Genomic DNA, 16,344 nt, shown 5'->3' on the forward strand with positions numbered 1-16,344 from the left:
TAAGCCAGAATACCTGCTTCTTGGACCAGAGATCTCACTGCATCCAGACTCTGCCTGTGCAAATGTATGCAAATGTCATTTAAAAACAACAGGAAATTTGACCCAATGAAACCAAGAGATAAACTTTGCTCACAATAAGCAATAGTAGGGGAGCTGCCAAAAGATATATTCTCTTCCTCTGAAAGTTTCAAATTGTGAGAATGATAAATGACAAGAATTCTGCATGGGTTTTGTGGAATGTTTTGTTAATTAATTTTTTAAATGAGAAACAGAACATTCTAGCTACAAATATATCATAAGCAGGCACTTTCAATTTAGTTCAAGGTACATCAACTGATATAAAACCTTATAGAGCTTTGAGTTGTTCATCTTTTAACTTCATTCTTCTAAAGGAGAAAATAATTGAAAAGTAGTGGGAGGCTCATGCAGTCATGTTGGGATTTTTGATATATTGCTTTTGGTATTAGAGCATTAAAATAATCTAGCTTATAAAATAGCAAAAGGAAAAAAAAAAAGTAGTAGGAGCGGCTAGTGTGTAGAATACACTGGAGCTGTGAGGCTGGGTGGAAAACACGAAGTGAGAGAAGACATGGTCCCAGCTGTCAGGACTCGAGTCTGCTTGGAGAGATAAGCAGAGAACAAATGAAAAGTCAGATTCTAGGGAAAGCACTAAAAGAGTCATACGTGCAAGAATTCCAAAGGGAATGTATGCCTGAGTAATGACTCTGGACAAGTGTGGGGATTGGAGAAGCCTTGCGGGACAGTGGCATATATGTGGTGTCATGAAAATCTGATGATGTTTCCTTAAGTAGAGAAGACTACAAAATGGAATACGGAGAGATGAAATTGAAAATGAAGATCAGGGAATGATTTTCTCAGTCTACAAACCTTTTCAGAGAAGTCTCGTTTAATCCCATGATTTTAATCATGGGCGAGAGAACATAACACACTGTCTCCATAAGAGGCCTAACTCATTGTATCCACACACTCATACAGATTCCTTCTAGATCCTCCACCTCGATGTCCTGCAGGTATCTCAATCTCATCTACTACCATAGCTTGAATCATTGCTCAGAGACTAATGACCATAACACAGCTAGTGTCTCCATCATGGACCTCTCTCCTCTCAGCTACACTCCACCTGGATAATCCACAGGTATCTCAAACGCATGATCAAAATTGGATGCGTCATCACAACCTCTGCCACCATGTATATATTGCCTCTTCTCTCTAATTACTCAAGTCAAAAGCCAGAGAGTTATCTTTTTCACCTCAAAAATCATATGAAGTAGTCATCAATTCCTATAAAATCTCCCTAAATCTCGAATCTGCTCGCTTTTCTCCATTCTCACCATCTCTCTTCTGGCTAGTCTCCCTGTCTCTAGCCCCTATCCCCTCTCATTCCTCTCCCAAACTATAGCCATGTTACTGATCTAACATAAAGCATGAGCTCACCACTTGTCTGTGAAAATCTTCCAGTTGTTGCCTCATCTCCAACAGAAGTTCAAACTCTTTAGCTCATCTAACAAGATGTCATGGTCTGGTCCCAACACACCCCAACAGCTCCCATCTTCTTCCACCCACACCCATCGTACCCATTATCAGATTTTACAGCTCCAAACACACTAAGAACCTTTATGACTTCATATCTTCTTGTGTTGTGCTCAGTACAGAGTAAGAATTTAAGAAATGGTAGCTGCTGTCACTAATATACTACTACAAAGATGATGATCACAACACTGACGGCGATGAATAGTCAGGTAGAGCCAGACTGTGGATGGTCTTATGTACCAAACCAAGGCATTTAGATGTCAGAAATAGTAAGCATCTAAGAATTTTGGGGCACAGTAGTGATAAAATTATAACCTCTGGTAGCAAGTATTGTAACTGATTAAAGAGGGGCAGGAGGGATGTATAGAAGCTGTTTAGGAAACTGCTATAATAGTTCAGGTAAGAGGCATTAATAGAGGAAATATAAATGAGAATAGAGAACATTTTTTAAAAAGAATCCCTCATGACTTTGTGCCTGCACAGAAACAAGCAAAATAAAATGACTGCTAAAATTTCAAAAGTAGGTAAAAATGAGGATATTTGATAAAAATTCAGAATTTGGGGAAGGAGATAGATTCAGATTTTGAAATGGTAACAGATACAAGTATAGATTTTGTAATAGAGGTATTTTTCATAGAGGTAAGAGTTGGGATGACAAGAGCAGATGAGTGGCTAAGAGAGAGCAAGGCATGAGCTATTAAATTGTCCTAAATGCTGTGGGCCAAAAGCAAGAGATGGAAAAAAGTCTAAAATGTGACCATGAACAAGGCTGCTCATTGGGAAAGGAACTTGAAGCAGTGGTAAGACTACGAGCTAGAGGCTGCTGACATTTTAAAAAAGAAAAGGGAACTAGGAAGTTGAAGAAAAGGTATTTGTAGCTAAGTGAAATTATTCTTCATTCAACAAATGTTCACTGAGAGCCATCTTTGAACTGGACACTCTCCAAAGTGCTAGGAATACAAGTGTGAACAGAACACAGTCTTTCCCCTTGTAGAATTTGACTTTCCAGTGAAGAAGGCAGACAATGAAGAAACCAATAACAATGTAACATCAGGGGGTGCTGGTGATCATCTCTAAAGCTGCTAGGCACAAATGTAGGATGCTCAGTTCTAAAACACTTCCAGAAGTCTTTTGACATTTGGAAGTGACTATTCTTTAAATAAAGTTTGCACAAAATGAAATGATACATCATGTTTACATTATAAATTGCCACATAGGAAAGGGAGCTTCTGAGAAACTGCAAAGCTAAATCATGAAGCCCAAATGTAGACAAAGCTTAAGAACTGAATTTTCATTTTGTTTTCTATAAACAAATATAAACAAAAGTCATGTTTCTCTCTTAGCATGAAAGACTGATTTCTTACTTACTCCATTTTCCATAAATCCTCACCACTCTGCCTAAACTAGATGTCTTGGGAAAAATAATGAAAGGGCATCATTTAAATATAGCTTGCCAAAGCAATAATGCTATTGTTTTTTGTTTGTTTGTTTCCATATAATGAATTCATAAGCCTAAGAACAGTCTAGTTCACATCGCTCCTTAAAAATAAGGTAAAGATTCATAGTCACTTTACTTGTTTTACTGTGGGTATTAAAATTCATTTTCCAAATAGAAGACGAATATCAGGAAACTTGGAAAAATTTTTCTATGCAATTTCTCCAATGGAAAGAAAAATATCTTTGGTAATCTATAACCTCTCAAGGCATAAAACATTAAAAATGAAACTGCCACCAAATCACCCATAAATTACCAGGCTGTTTAAGTGAAATGAAAAAGTCTATGAAAGTGTGCTTTAGACAATAATGTAGTAAACACATAAATATTTTATATAAAAAAAAGAAATCATGAATATGTCAGTCTAAAAGGTAGCACTTTATCTGAACCCAAAAACAGAGCATAAGGAAAACATGCTCTTTATTGGCCAAAGAATTAAGCAAATGAGAAAGAACTAAAGCTTGCTTGTTTTACAGATAGAACTCTTGAGGCCCTCCCTCAAAAACTTCATTTTTGCTTAAAAAAAAAAAATTCAATCTCAATGTATAATACGAATGTATTTGAGAAACACAATTCAGACAATGTGGATGTTATTTGCCTCCCAAGGTCGCAAGATTCTCAGCAGCAAACAATGAGTTTAAGGGGCTATCACTGCTGAAAGTCAAAGAAATAGTACCTCTTCCCCCAAAATTAAATCAAGAAAGGGCAGATAAGATTTTCAAAGACATCAAAGTGGGGTCATTTTGTTCAGAAGTTCCCCGCATCCCTGAATGGAATCAGAAGCTATCACTTTATTATAGCAAAAAAGGACACACTGTGTTCTGTATAATCTTTTAAAAAATAAGAATAGGTTGTGACAACTTTGAGGAAATGTCTATAGAAAAGTGGCCTATAATAAATTTTGACCCCTAAAGGAACAAGCAAACCCTTAGTAACCAGAAAATTTATCCTAGAAGTAAAACAGCCTGTCCAAAAGTTCTGAGCAGTCAAGAGTTCTCTTGTTTTAAGCTCCTTACATCGTGTGCTTGAATTGCCAGTTAAAATGGACAGGCTTGATGTCTCAATGAATTTCAGTCAGGAAAACAAAAGCTGTCAAATTGTTCTTGACATATTTTTAAAGTGAGGTTATTTTTTCCCTATAGTATTTAGGTTCTTGCTAAAATAAATTAGTATGAACTTTAGGATATTATATGAAAAAAATATAGAAATGCCCCAGTTTAAAAGCCATGTTTCATCACTGTAGCTTATTTATCCTGTGTAATAGACAAAGCGGCCTTCTGAGTTACTTTCTCCCAACTTTATCAGATGCCTACTCTCAAAATTTCACAATGCTTTCTTGACAGAAATTAAAACTTTGCAGGGAGACTCAGGTAGTTTTTAACTCACGACCCTCGGTGAACACACAGGGGTGGGAAGAGCACTGGAGGAGGAGTCATGGTCATCTTCGTAACAAAGACATGACTCTGGCCTGGGCTTCTGCACAGGCAGCACTGGAGATGATAGAATAGATTCGTGCTTTCCAAATTATAGATCTCAGTCCATCTCTGGGGAGTAAAGTCAATTTGGTGGATCGTGACCAGTGTTTGGTAGAGGTTGGAGGTAGGAAGGAATGTTTCAGAAAATAACCAGAGCATGCTTCATGTAGTATAGCTAAGTCTTGCTCCATGAAACCTTTATTTTAAATATATTTATTATTTATACGTCTATGTCTACACTGGGTTACAGTCTAGAATGTGTTTCTTAAAGGACACTGACTTAGCCACAAAGGGTTGTGCGATGGATTGAATGTTTGTGTCTCCCCCCATCCCACCCCACCCAATTCTTATGTTGAAATCCTAACCCCCAAAGTGATGGTATTAGGAGGTAGGACCTTGAATTAGGTCATGTGGGTGGAGCCCTTATGAATGGGATCAGTGCCCTTGTAAGAGGGACCTCAGAGAGCACTCTTGCCCTCTTTTCCACCACATGAGGATACGATGAGAAGTTGGAAATCTGCAACTTGGAAGAGGGTTCTCACCAGAACCTGACCATGCTAGCACCCTGATCTCAAACTGATAGCCTCTAGAACTGTGAGAAATAAATTTCTGTTGTTTATAAGCCACCTAGTGTGCAGTACTTTGTTATAGCAGCCCAAACTGACTAAGACGATTTGGTACTTCTCTTTCATTTATAGTTCAAGTGACAATAAGTAACTGAAAAAGCCATGTGCAAAAATTAAATGCAAGCTTAGCTTAGGCCAATTTATATTAACTGGGTGCTGCAGGATCCCACACTCCTGTTTTTTATTCCATCCTAAAGACAACTAGAATGTCAAAGATAATGCTTTTAGCCCCCAACTAACTCCTTCCTCAACAACTGCTTTTTTCTTATCTAATTAGCAGTCTTTGGTTCCTGTTAGAATGAGTGCGCGCACCTCAGAGACTCCCAGAGCACTCTAAAACCTTGGGGTTTGGGGTGGCTTGAACAGGTCCCTAGAGCCACACGAGACTTCACCCTGTGTCTGTAAGAGCAGCCAATTCCAGTTATGACTGTGGGCCTGAGTGCACTCTCGGAGAGCAAAAGCATCTGAGTGGCATGCTGTTTGGAAGAGGAAGTCCTCAGAGGTTGTGCAAGAGTTCAAAAGGCCACCAACCTGAAGAGCCCGGGGGGGCCGGAATGTGTCTGCTTCTGTGAGGGCTGAGCTGGGTGTGGGAGGTAAGGATCCAACAGAGGCTAAGGGCTTCTCAGCTATCTCAATTGCTCTGGCTACAGCATGGATGATGGATTAGAGGAGGGCCAGAATGGACTCGGGAGCCCAGGGTGGCTATGGCTTGAATCCAGCAGAGAGAAGAGAAGCTGGTTTAGCACAGAATCAGCAGAAATGATGAAAAGCAGATGGATGGGGGACATATTCAGGAAGCAAAATCAGTAAAAATGGGTGAACGATTAGGTACAGTGGATAAAAAGGATGGGGTCAAAGATGGCTCCCAAGACTCTGCTTCCTGCCTGGTAGTGGTGAGTGGTACCCATCACAGAGCTAGGCAACTCTTCAAGAGGACCAGGTATGAGAGAAAGATTATGATTCTGGTGTTGGTTATGTAGAATTTGAGGTGCATTTGAGATATCGAAGTACAATGTCAATTATGTAATCTAGAGCTCATAAATATAAATTTTAAGCTCACTTATGTTTTCCTTTTTAAAACTCTTCTCCCAAAACTACATTTCAAGGTGCAACTGCATGAAGCAGAGAAAAGAGTGTGGGTTTTAAAATCAGAAAAGCCAGGGCTGGAACCATTCCTTACTGGCTCTGAGCTTATAAGCATGTACCTAACCTGACTTGGTTTCCATTCCCTTCTCTATTGTCCAAGATGCTGCATTCCACCTTCAGGAGCATGGTGAAGACAAAAAGAAACAGCACTTGAGAAGTGCCTAGAATAGAGTAAGTTCTCAGCAAAGTAGAGCCAGAATCATATTCATACATTTTGCATACCCCATAGCACGTGGTACTCTCCTGGTGAAGGGGTCTATTAATAGCTAGCATATTAAACTAACGTAAAATATTCCAAGAACTATCAGTAAACCACTGTCTCCTCTTTCAAGACAACCACTAGCTCTTGAAATCATCATTTCACCTGGTGTCCTATTGAAGTGACACCCAAACATAAGTTATACATGGAGCATGTCTTATCCTCACTACCCACAAACCCTCGTCTATCTCCCAGCCCTGGGAGTACCCATCACTTGGCAAGGCCAGCGACTATCAAGAACATTTTTGGACTATCGAAAGTCATAAATACCCAATCCAGTCATATGCATTTGTTTTCTTGTGATCCACGTGGCTGAGAGAAACCAAGACCGGTTTTATTTCTCCTGTGGTATTTCTGGCAGGGTAGGCAGACTGCATCCTCCTCTCCACACACCCTGGGATTCACCAGGGAATACCAAGCACTTCAGGAGGCAAATACTTTGAGCAACCAATTTAACATTTCCTGCCAATATTGAGCATGTATCAGAATTTTCTGGATGCCTGTCAACATGCAGGTTGCTGAACTCCATCTCCAGAGTTTCTGATTCAGCTGGCCTGGGATATAGTATGAAAATCTGTGTTTCTAGCAAGTTCTCAGGTGATGCTGCTGCTGGTCCAAGAGCCACACCTGCTAACCTTTTCCCTGGTATTGGGATAATGATGCATCTAACAGTTCAAGAAAAGCCAGCTGAGGCTGGGAAGTTTTTACCTGAAGTGTCATAGGATTTGCCTTGTATATTATCACCCAGGCATCTGAATTAAGAATTACATATGTTTATGATTTTAGTACTTTTAGACTCCATTTTAATAGTTTTGGAATGTTTTGTTTTATGCTTGATAATTTGTACTTATCTGTTCTCTACTATTCATTTTTGAGTAAATGAAAATGAATAACACTTTAGAGATACTGCTTCATACTCATGCCAGAATTTGTTCACCTAAACGTTGTTTCCTCCTCCTAGAAGACTTGGTTGTCATTCTCATGAAGCTGCCATCGCTAGCCTTTAAGAACTGTCTTCACAGCTGAACCTGTTTGGTTTGAGTTAGCTAAATGGTGGCTCAGTTCATCTTGACAGGATGGAAGGGACTTACTCATTCCCTCATTAAATATTTATTGGGCATCTACTATGTGCCAAGCACTAGAAAAGCAGAGTTTAAGAGTCATAACTTTTGCCTTCAAAAAGTTTATAATCTTGGGTTTAGTGTAAGTTTGGGCAGAGGTGGCAGAAAGACAAATGAAATACATAAATATATCAGTATCCATTGTGATAAGTTAAGAAAACATATGAAGAAGGTCCCCTTTTGGTTAGATGATCAGAGAAGGCCCCAAGAGGAGGTGACATTTAAACTGATTCACTTAGAGGTACTTAAAGTCCATTTGTGTCTGCGTACCTGGAGCCAAACTCACTACTAAGCCACCTTGGGTGCTTTAAAAATATGTTTAGCTGGTACTTATAAATAATAAAAAGTAACACAGTTCATACTTATATTGTCATTTCTGTTAAGAGAAATAAAAGAATCATTTTTAGGCATGATGGTTAAAAAAGGTCAGAAGTCTGTTGAGTAAATACCACTTATGATTAAACTAGTGTCTTTTAGCCTACCTGACATTTCTAAAATGGTCCGGAAAATAATGGAATTATTAGAATAATTGTGAAACATCTTAGGTTTTGATGAGTGATTTTCATTTGGATGTATACATTGTTTAATACACATTTATTAAATCCAGACCACTTGCAAGGCACAGTGATAAATTCCAAAAGTACAAAGATAAATAAAACATGATGCTACCTCTTTCCATTGACAAGTATTAGCTAAACACCTATGATGTGCTTAACCACCCAAGCAGGTTGCAGTACTACTTCTTTTGATTGCCGCTGTTTGGTTTCCTTTATTAACAGATGTTATGACCCAGCAATCCAAAGATCACGATAATGGGCATAGTTTTTTTTGTTTTTGTTTTTTAAAAGAAGTGTATTAAATGTTGAAAACCCACTACCTAACATGTTTAATCTACTGAATTTCTTGTGCCATGCTATGAAACAAAAATACATTTTTATGGCTAGCTAGCTAGCTATAACTGTGTCCTCCTCCCAAACCCCTTGCTCAGCATTACTGAATGCCAAAGATTTAAACATCACCTGTTTCTTACAAAATGGATGAACTTTCTACAGTCCTGTATTTAGTCCCGGAACTTTAGTTTCAAGTTAATTATACTCCCTAGGGCCCTAGTGTTTGGATTCCAACCCTTGCCTGTACCTCAACTAAAGGACAGACATGCCCAGCTTATTGGGACCAGTACTGCACAGAATGCTTTATATTTCATTACAATTTCACAACTGACTTTCTAAAAAATCCTAGAGAAAAGAAGTCTCAAGAACTTACTGCTCACCCATTATGCAAACTCCCTCAAACAAACAGCACACCCACTGATTATTCAGCCTCATAAACAACACAGAAGACTTTATACAAGAACACACACTTCATGGAGTTGTCCATTCAAATAAAGGTTTGTCTTAACTTAAAATGGTAACACCAAGGTACTGCCAGCTGACTAAACATGTAACCATGTCTCAATTATCAATGTTTCAATTCTTCCCAAGAGTAACATAGTTTGGATAGGATTATCATGTTTTCCTATATCATTGTCTCCTTAATAGGCCTGTGATTAATTTAGAAGTAGATAAAATTCATGATGGGAAACACAAAATCAAGTCTGCTTTCCCTGGCCTCATCTTTTATACTGAAAGGAACCCAACTGAATAAAACATTTCATCAACAGCATCTAATTGTTTACTATATGGTACAGTTCAAAAATTTTATCAATAGATTAAAGTTTATTTTTAAAAAGAAAAATACTAAACAAAAGCCCAACTCTCTCTCCTCCCTGATTTCCCTGGCATTTAGAATTGCCGTAGATAAGTCCACAAATGAACAGCTGAGCTATATAATGTACAGTTCTAACTGGGTAGCATCTAAAAGATAAAAAGACTCCTTCCAACTCCAGTTAATGTACTTGATACAAAGAAAACATGTTTCTACGACAAATACATTTAGGACCTGGTGTTTTACAGAGTAACTAATGAAGGCTCTAGCCATAAGAAAAAAAAATGATTTTTCCAGGATAGTAACTGTTCTGACTCACCATTTAACAGAAGTAAAAGCAAAATGCAAATTAAATGTATACATATTTATGATTTTACTGGCTGTATGACAAGGCCACCTTTGGCTTCTGGCTTTATTTACCAGGAAGAGAAGCTTGGAAAACCAGCATACATTTGTATTTCTATTCTAATAGTTCCATGTCTCCAAGCACTGAGTCTGGTGATCTATTTAAGCCAAAAGAAACATAGTGAATATATAAAATCAGACAAACATTTTCTCCTTAATGGTATCTGCTTGGACAAGAAAATTTAAAAATATAAATACTCAATATGTGACCCCTCACTAATAATTACTGGTAAACACAAGTATTCTGTTAATCTCTATGACATCTAAAAGTCAAAACTGCACCTTCACCATAAAACCCCAAGCACAACCCTGGATATGAACCTTTTTTAAGAATTCCACATTAGCCCTGGTCCTCCTGCTAAACATCTGTGTGACCGTGAGCAAGACAATTCAGCCGTCTTACCCATAAAAGGTGAGAGTGCTTGAACTAGTTAATATTTGAATTCTCTATTAGAAAGAAATACACCTCAATCCCTAATGGCTGGATCTGTTAATAATATTTAAGACCCATTCTAATTCTTTGTCATCATTCTTGTAAACATAGAAACACTACTTTTCAATATACAGGAAGGAGGGGTAGAAAGAGAAGAGGATTCTTAATGGGAACAGAAACTAGGTTGGGTTTGTTAATTAGGTTCCCCTCTGAAACCACGAGCTGGTATAAGCATCTGCTAAAATTTACTCAAATATAAAAAGAGAGTGGTTGGTTTCTCTCAAGACAAACTTTCATCAAATAGCACAAGTCAGCTTCTAGTAATATATCTTTCAATGGGCTACACATTACTAAGGGGAGGGAGGTGAGCAAGAGTATGGCATAGATGACATGAGTTTATTGTCTACAAGGAGAAAAAACTTCTTTATATGATGCATTCAGGAAGGAGAACAACAATGGGCACCTGTACCTGCCAGCTTCAGGAGGCATACCTCTTGTAGGTAAATGATCGTGTGGGTTACCAGATGTTGGGAATTTACATGATGAGATGCATGTGTTTTCCTTAAGAGTGATTTCACTCATCTCCTTCATTCAGCAGCTATTTAATGAGTACTTACCCTATGCAAACCCCAAAGCTAAAAAAAAATTAAAGGTAGGAGTCGACTGTCTGGAAGATTCAAGTAAATCCTGACATGTATTTTAAACTAGTTCAGCCCCTCAGAATATTTCCAAGTCCAAGAGTAATACAAAACAATACAGATGCTGAGCTAAACTATACTTGGAATTTTCTTTCCCTTAAGTATTTTGTGGTGAAGTGGGGGGTGGGGGGAGTAAATTATAGGCGGAATACTTAGTTAAATCTCTTAGCTAATACAAGGTTAAAAGCTTTTTTTCCTCTAGAGAAAATAACATTGGATTACAAATATAATGATAAGAATTTTAGAATGCTAAAACTAGAGAGGTAATTTGATACAAACCTCTTATTTTATATGTGGGAAACTTAAGGTTCAGAGGTGATATGATTTGGCCCAGGTCATACAAATATAGTGCCAGAACTAGAACCGAGGTCACCAGCAGGCATGCTTATCAGCCCCTAGTATACTGCAGCATCTGTGATGTGTCCCAATTGCTATCAGAAGTGGAACAATGGCATAATCCACAAGGCAATAGACTAGACATAGGGAGCTTTGAGTTCTAGACTTGTAAATTCCACCGGATTAGCCATGAAACCATGGAAAACCCCCATCTCTTGTCTAAACCTCAGTATCCTCATCTGTCATGTGTGAACAGTAATTCACAGTGAGACTTTGCAAACCACAATGCAGAAGCTCTGGCCATCGTAAAAACGTTATACAAGTACAGAACCAACACTGGGTGGTGATAGCGGTGGTGGTGTGGGCTATTTCAGAGAACCTTGTTGTGACTCCAGTTCCAGCCACTTGTTACCTTGCTAAGTCCCTGAACCTATTAGCTTCACCTTCTTCCTGTGAATATGCGGTTAATAATCTTTGCCCTGCCTCCCTCAGAAGTGGTCAGAATTAAATGACAACACTGAAAAGCATTTACAAATAAAAGGCACTGATGAAAGTTTAAGGTATTACTAAATCCCTTGTCTTAATTTGGACAAAAATGTAACGCAGTTTAATCATTCAGTGTTTAACAGTTTTCTTTCTCAAGCAAGACATTATACATCGGTCTCAGACTTAAACAGCTTTCTCAATAGTCTCACTCACATTACTGTATACAGAATGCACCATTTCCCTCAGCCTGTGATCATGCATGATGCTTACTCAACTTCCCACTGGCATGAACTTGGCTGAGAAAGGTTTTTTTTTTTCCCCTTTCTTTTCCTAAGGCCTCCTTTCAGCTGGAAATATTCTGAAAAAAGCTTCCATGAACACTGTTCTACTTCATCACACTAGAGAGGTAATGAAACCAACCCTTCAGCTTTCCTCCACTCTGACGGAAGAACACCAGCCTTCCACAGAAGAGAGAAGCCTGGGTGGATGCTCTTGGCCAGAGGGGCAACAGGGATTTCCCAAAACGATGCTCAGGAGTACTGATGGAGTAGGGGAGGGGCGGGGCGCTTCTTCTTTTCAGGAGACTATCACATTTTGAGACCCAATGGGTCCCTCAAGGGTCATTCACCTTAGAGCTAGGGCCTCCAGCATGCTGAGAATGTCATAGAAAAACGGGGGAGAGGGGAAGGTTGTATTTTGGCTGCAACACTCTGCCTTTAAAAAGCATCAGAGTAACTAGCATTTCCTTGTTGAGAGTCCTGATTTCACTAGATAAGATGAAAGGATTCATCAGCCTACCCAAACAACTTCGCTGGAACAGGTTTCTACCCCAACCACACTAGGCAACAGAGACAAGGAACTGGAGGGATAAGAAATGACAACAAGCTCATCTGCATAGACGAGCAGATAAGCAGACGTTTGTTGTCTTCTGTTTTGCCTACTTCTAGCACCGGCCTGGCAAAGAAAACCCTGGCATTCTCCAACTCCGTTCCCCCACACTCCCACCCTCCGCCCCAGCTGTTGAAGCGTCACGTTGACGGGGCTGGGGGAGAGAAGCGGGGGAAACGCAGAAGTATGTTGCAGCATTTAGGCTGGAACCGTACCGCACCTGTTCAATCCGGCTCCGGTGCCAGAAACCACCAGAACACCGAACTGAAAGCCCCTCTTGAGAACCCAGGGGCTCCTAACAAGTTTAATACCGGGGGGAAAGGAGGACGGGAATGGTGGTAGTGGGAGATCTCTCCTGCTGCTACCAAACTCAGCCTGTTCTCCCAAACAAGAGAGGGGATTCCTGCTTAAGTGTACCCAGCATGATCCCCGAGTGTCGCTGCAGCCGAGAGAACCCAGGTGGCGAGCGGGTGGGTGCCCACGGGGAACGCGCAGCCGTGGTCCCAGCGAAATGAGGGTCCCGTTTCAGTGGCCACGCGCACCCCCTTTACCCTACCCCCAGCACAACCTGGATAAAGTGGGAGCGTAGAGACCGCCAGGATTCTTCAGAGACACAGAGCCCCCAAGCCCGAGTCCAGAAGGAGGGTCCAGGGAGGAGGGGCCGGGGACACGCAGGAAACTTACCTCACTCGGGCAGCCTTAGGGCGCCTCCGCTTTCGAGACCAGTTGCTCCACAGTCTGCAAGTTATCGGGATGTTGTTGCTACCCACGGGCGAAGGAGGAACAGTGCAGACGAGAGGCCGCGGGAACCCAGGGCCGGGGGCGGGGTCGGGCGCTGCGCGGACAGTGGGCAGGTGCCGGGGCCGGAGCCGCGGGGCCAAACTCGCCCCGGACGCGCCTCGGCGGGAGCGCGCGGCTGCGAGTATGCAATGCGCGCGCGCCGCGGCGAATGTGTGTCCCCGCTTTCCCCTTCCTTCCCCGCCAGTCCTCCGGCCAGACTGAGCAGCGAACGACCGCCAAAGCCCCAGCCGCTCTGAAAGGCTCCGCCGCCCGGCGTAGCTTCGCTGCGCCGCGCTCCGGGGCGGAGGAGCAGCGGCGCTCCCAAGCTGGGGCGCGGGTCCCGGCGCAGTGCGCGCCCGAGTCCGTGCCAGGCGCAAAGAGAGCAGGCTGCGAGGCGGCTATCGCGGCTGGGGGAGGCTGCAGGCCCCGCCCGCCGGCCGCCCAGGCTCTTCCCCTTTTCTCTCCACCCCCTTGCTCCATCCCGCACGCCCTGCAGGGAAGCCAGACCGGTTTGCAGCAGCGGCGGCGGGAGCCTCCGACTCAGTAGGACTGAGCGCTCGAGTCGGTACAAGGGCACAAGGCTCTCTGTCCCGCCGCCGGTACCCAGGACGGAGGTGCGGGACGAGCCCCTGGATTTGGCTGGTTCCTCCAAGGCTCCAGAGCTAGCCAAAGGCTTCCCGGAGCTTCTAAGTCCCGCGTCCCCGCTTAACAGGGCTGTGTTTGGCTTAGGGCTCCCCCTTCCTTAGGTGGTTGAACTCTGCAACGCCTGGTCCCCTGCTCGCTGGACTCCGCTGGCGACCAATCCCGCACTTAAGCACAGGTGCCTCTCCCCCCACCAGGAAGGGACAGGCTAGGATTCCAAGGCTATGGTGCCTCCCTTTCTAAGGACAGCAGGTGTTCCCAGGAAGTAAGACCTACCCAACAGGTAGGGGTAGGTGGGAAAGGAAGACCTAGGAGAGAAAAGTCTGGAGGTACGTAAAGCTGTGCATAGGCTCTGATGCAGATGGGGGCTAAATCAGACTAAGGTCTGAGTGGGCGTAGGGCGCTTGTAATGTCTCCTGATGTCAGTCTAGCTGCGGAGAGGGCAAGGGCCAGATCTAAAGGACTCTCTCGGAAAAAAAATGCTGTCATGGAAGCTATAGCTAAATTTACTTAATAGGAACCGAAAAGATTGCGAATTTTTCCCAGATGAATCGAAGCAAGTGGTATTTCTCACCCTCATAACTTCCTTCCACTTTACCTTTGTTGAAAAAACAAACAAGCAGAACACACTGATGGAAAACTTGGTATACATTCTGTCCGAGGAAGAGCATCATTTCATGGTTCTTATCCTCAGATATCGCTGGCTTGGCGAGCCAAAATGAATTTGTTTGAAAGTATACTCTCATAGTTCTCAGTACATGAAACACCTCTTTTCATGGTGAAATCTTTTTGTACCTCCTACCCCCACCCCCGCCTTGGGGAAGTTTGTTATGGTTTAATATCAGCTCAGAATGGAGTGCAATAACTCCTTGGCAACACAAATATCTATTATTCTTAGACTATTTTTGTAGCCTTCTTCCAGATGTGTCTGGCCATAACTGGGAGTTTAAGGGATCACTTGTTTAGAACCCTTTGACATGCATCTGATTTATTCTGGCATCCTAGATCTTCAAAACTCAGCAGGAACACACATCTAGCCCAACTTGCTCACTTTACAGAAAAGAAAACGAGGACCCAAAGACGTTAAGTAACCCAAGGGCCAGAACTCAAGTTCCTTGATTCAATTCCTGAACAGTAAATAACAGAAACACTAGATTATCAAAGTTCAGTTTGAGGTGGTAGAGGGGGCAGTGGAGAAAAGAGGAACAGATCAAAGAACATTGGTTGGTCTGGTGCTAACCACTGTGTAGGGGGCAGTGGAGAAAAGAGGAACAGATCAAAGAACCCTGGTTGGTCTGGTGCTAACCACTGTGTAGGGGGCAGCAGCACACCGCTGCAAGTACAGCAGGCTGCCAAGGATTGGTAATCCTGGTTTTCCCTTCTCTGCTCCTTAGATGTCTGCTCTGAAATCTCAGGAGTGGAAAATGAATTTGCTTCCAGGAGAAGTAGCGATAAGTGAAAATGCAAAGTCAGTTTTCAATATTTCCTGGGAATGCAGGAGAGGTGAGCACAGGTAAAACCAAACTTAAATCACAGTATACCAGAGGTGGTCACACACATTATGCACAGATGCACACATACATGTGTACAAATAGCCTTCCTTTTCCATTGAGAACCTGAGTGATTTCCTTCTGTAAAGCACAGATGCTGATAACTTTGTTTTTAGAGAGAAATCACAAAGCAGACTGACTACTATTTACAGAGCTAACTCTATTAAGGGGATTCTAAACAACTCTACCAAGAGCCTTAAGATCATCATTACTGTGAATTAATTAATAGAACAAGGGACCATATAGTGTGAGACCTGATATTTCTTCCCGATTCTCTCCCTAAATTTATAAACAGGAATTCTGGAAAGTCATTGTCTATTGGAAATAAACCAAGATCAATATCACTAACAATGGTGACTTGGCCAGAAAATTTGGAAACATTTAAAATCAGAAAATACTTGTTTAATTGTTTTACTTAATTTCAAGTATAATTTCTCCAGTCAATACCAGATTTTAGCCCAAATTCTTAATAATGCTATTTATTTCTCCCCTGAGAAAGATGCTTGAATTCTTTATAGATTTGATAGTGTTAAAGGCCACAGATAATGACCTCCCTTTATCTGGGTCCTTTCCCTCTGACTTTGTAGTCTCCTCTCACTCTGGGCTCACTCATATAATTTACTTTGGCCAGAAGAAAAATAGCAGACTTGAGGTAAATGAAGGTTTGAACAATGTTTGTACAACAATGAGATGCCATTACATACCTACTAAAATTTTTGAAATCCAGAATACTGACAACTCCAGACGCT

General features: G+C 41.6%; 1 protein-coding gene across 1 annotated transcript in view; it reads right to left on the reverse strand.

Moving 5' to 3' along the window:
- PIP5K1B (phosphatidylinositol-4-phosphate 5-kinase type 1 beta) overlaps positions 1-13,795 on the reverse strand; it is a 289,811-nt gene extending 276,016 nt beyond the window's left edge. Inside the window, exon 1 of the mRNA XM_023524590.1 lies at positions 13,308-13,795. The gene's annotated coding sequence lies outside the window, so the exon portion shown is untranslated. The remainder of the gene's footprint in view (positions 1-13,307) is intronic.
- Positions 13,796-16,344: the final 2,549 nt, after the last annotated feature.

Source organism: Pteropus vampyrus, unplaced genomic scaffold (assembly GCF_000151845.1).
Source record: "Pteropus vampyrus isolate Shadow unplaced genomic scaffold, Pvam_2.0 Scaffold479, whole genome shotgun sequence".
Classification (NCBI taxonomy): Eukaryota; Metazoa; Chordata; class Mammalia; order Chiroptera; family Pteropodidae; genus Pteropus; species Pteropus vampyrus.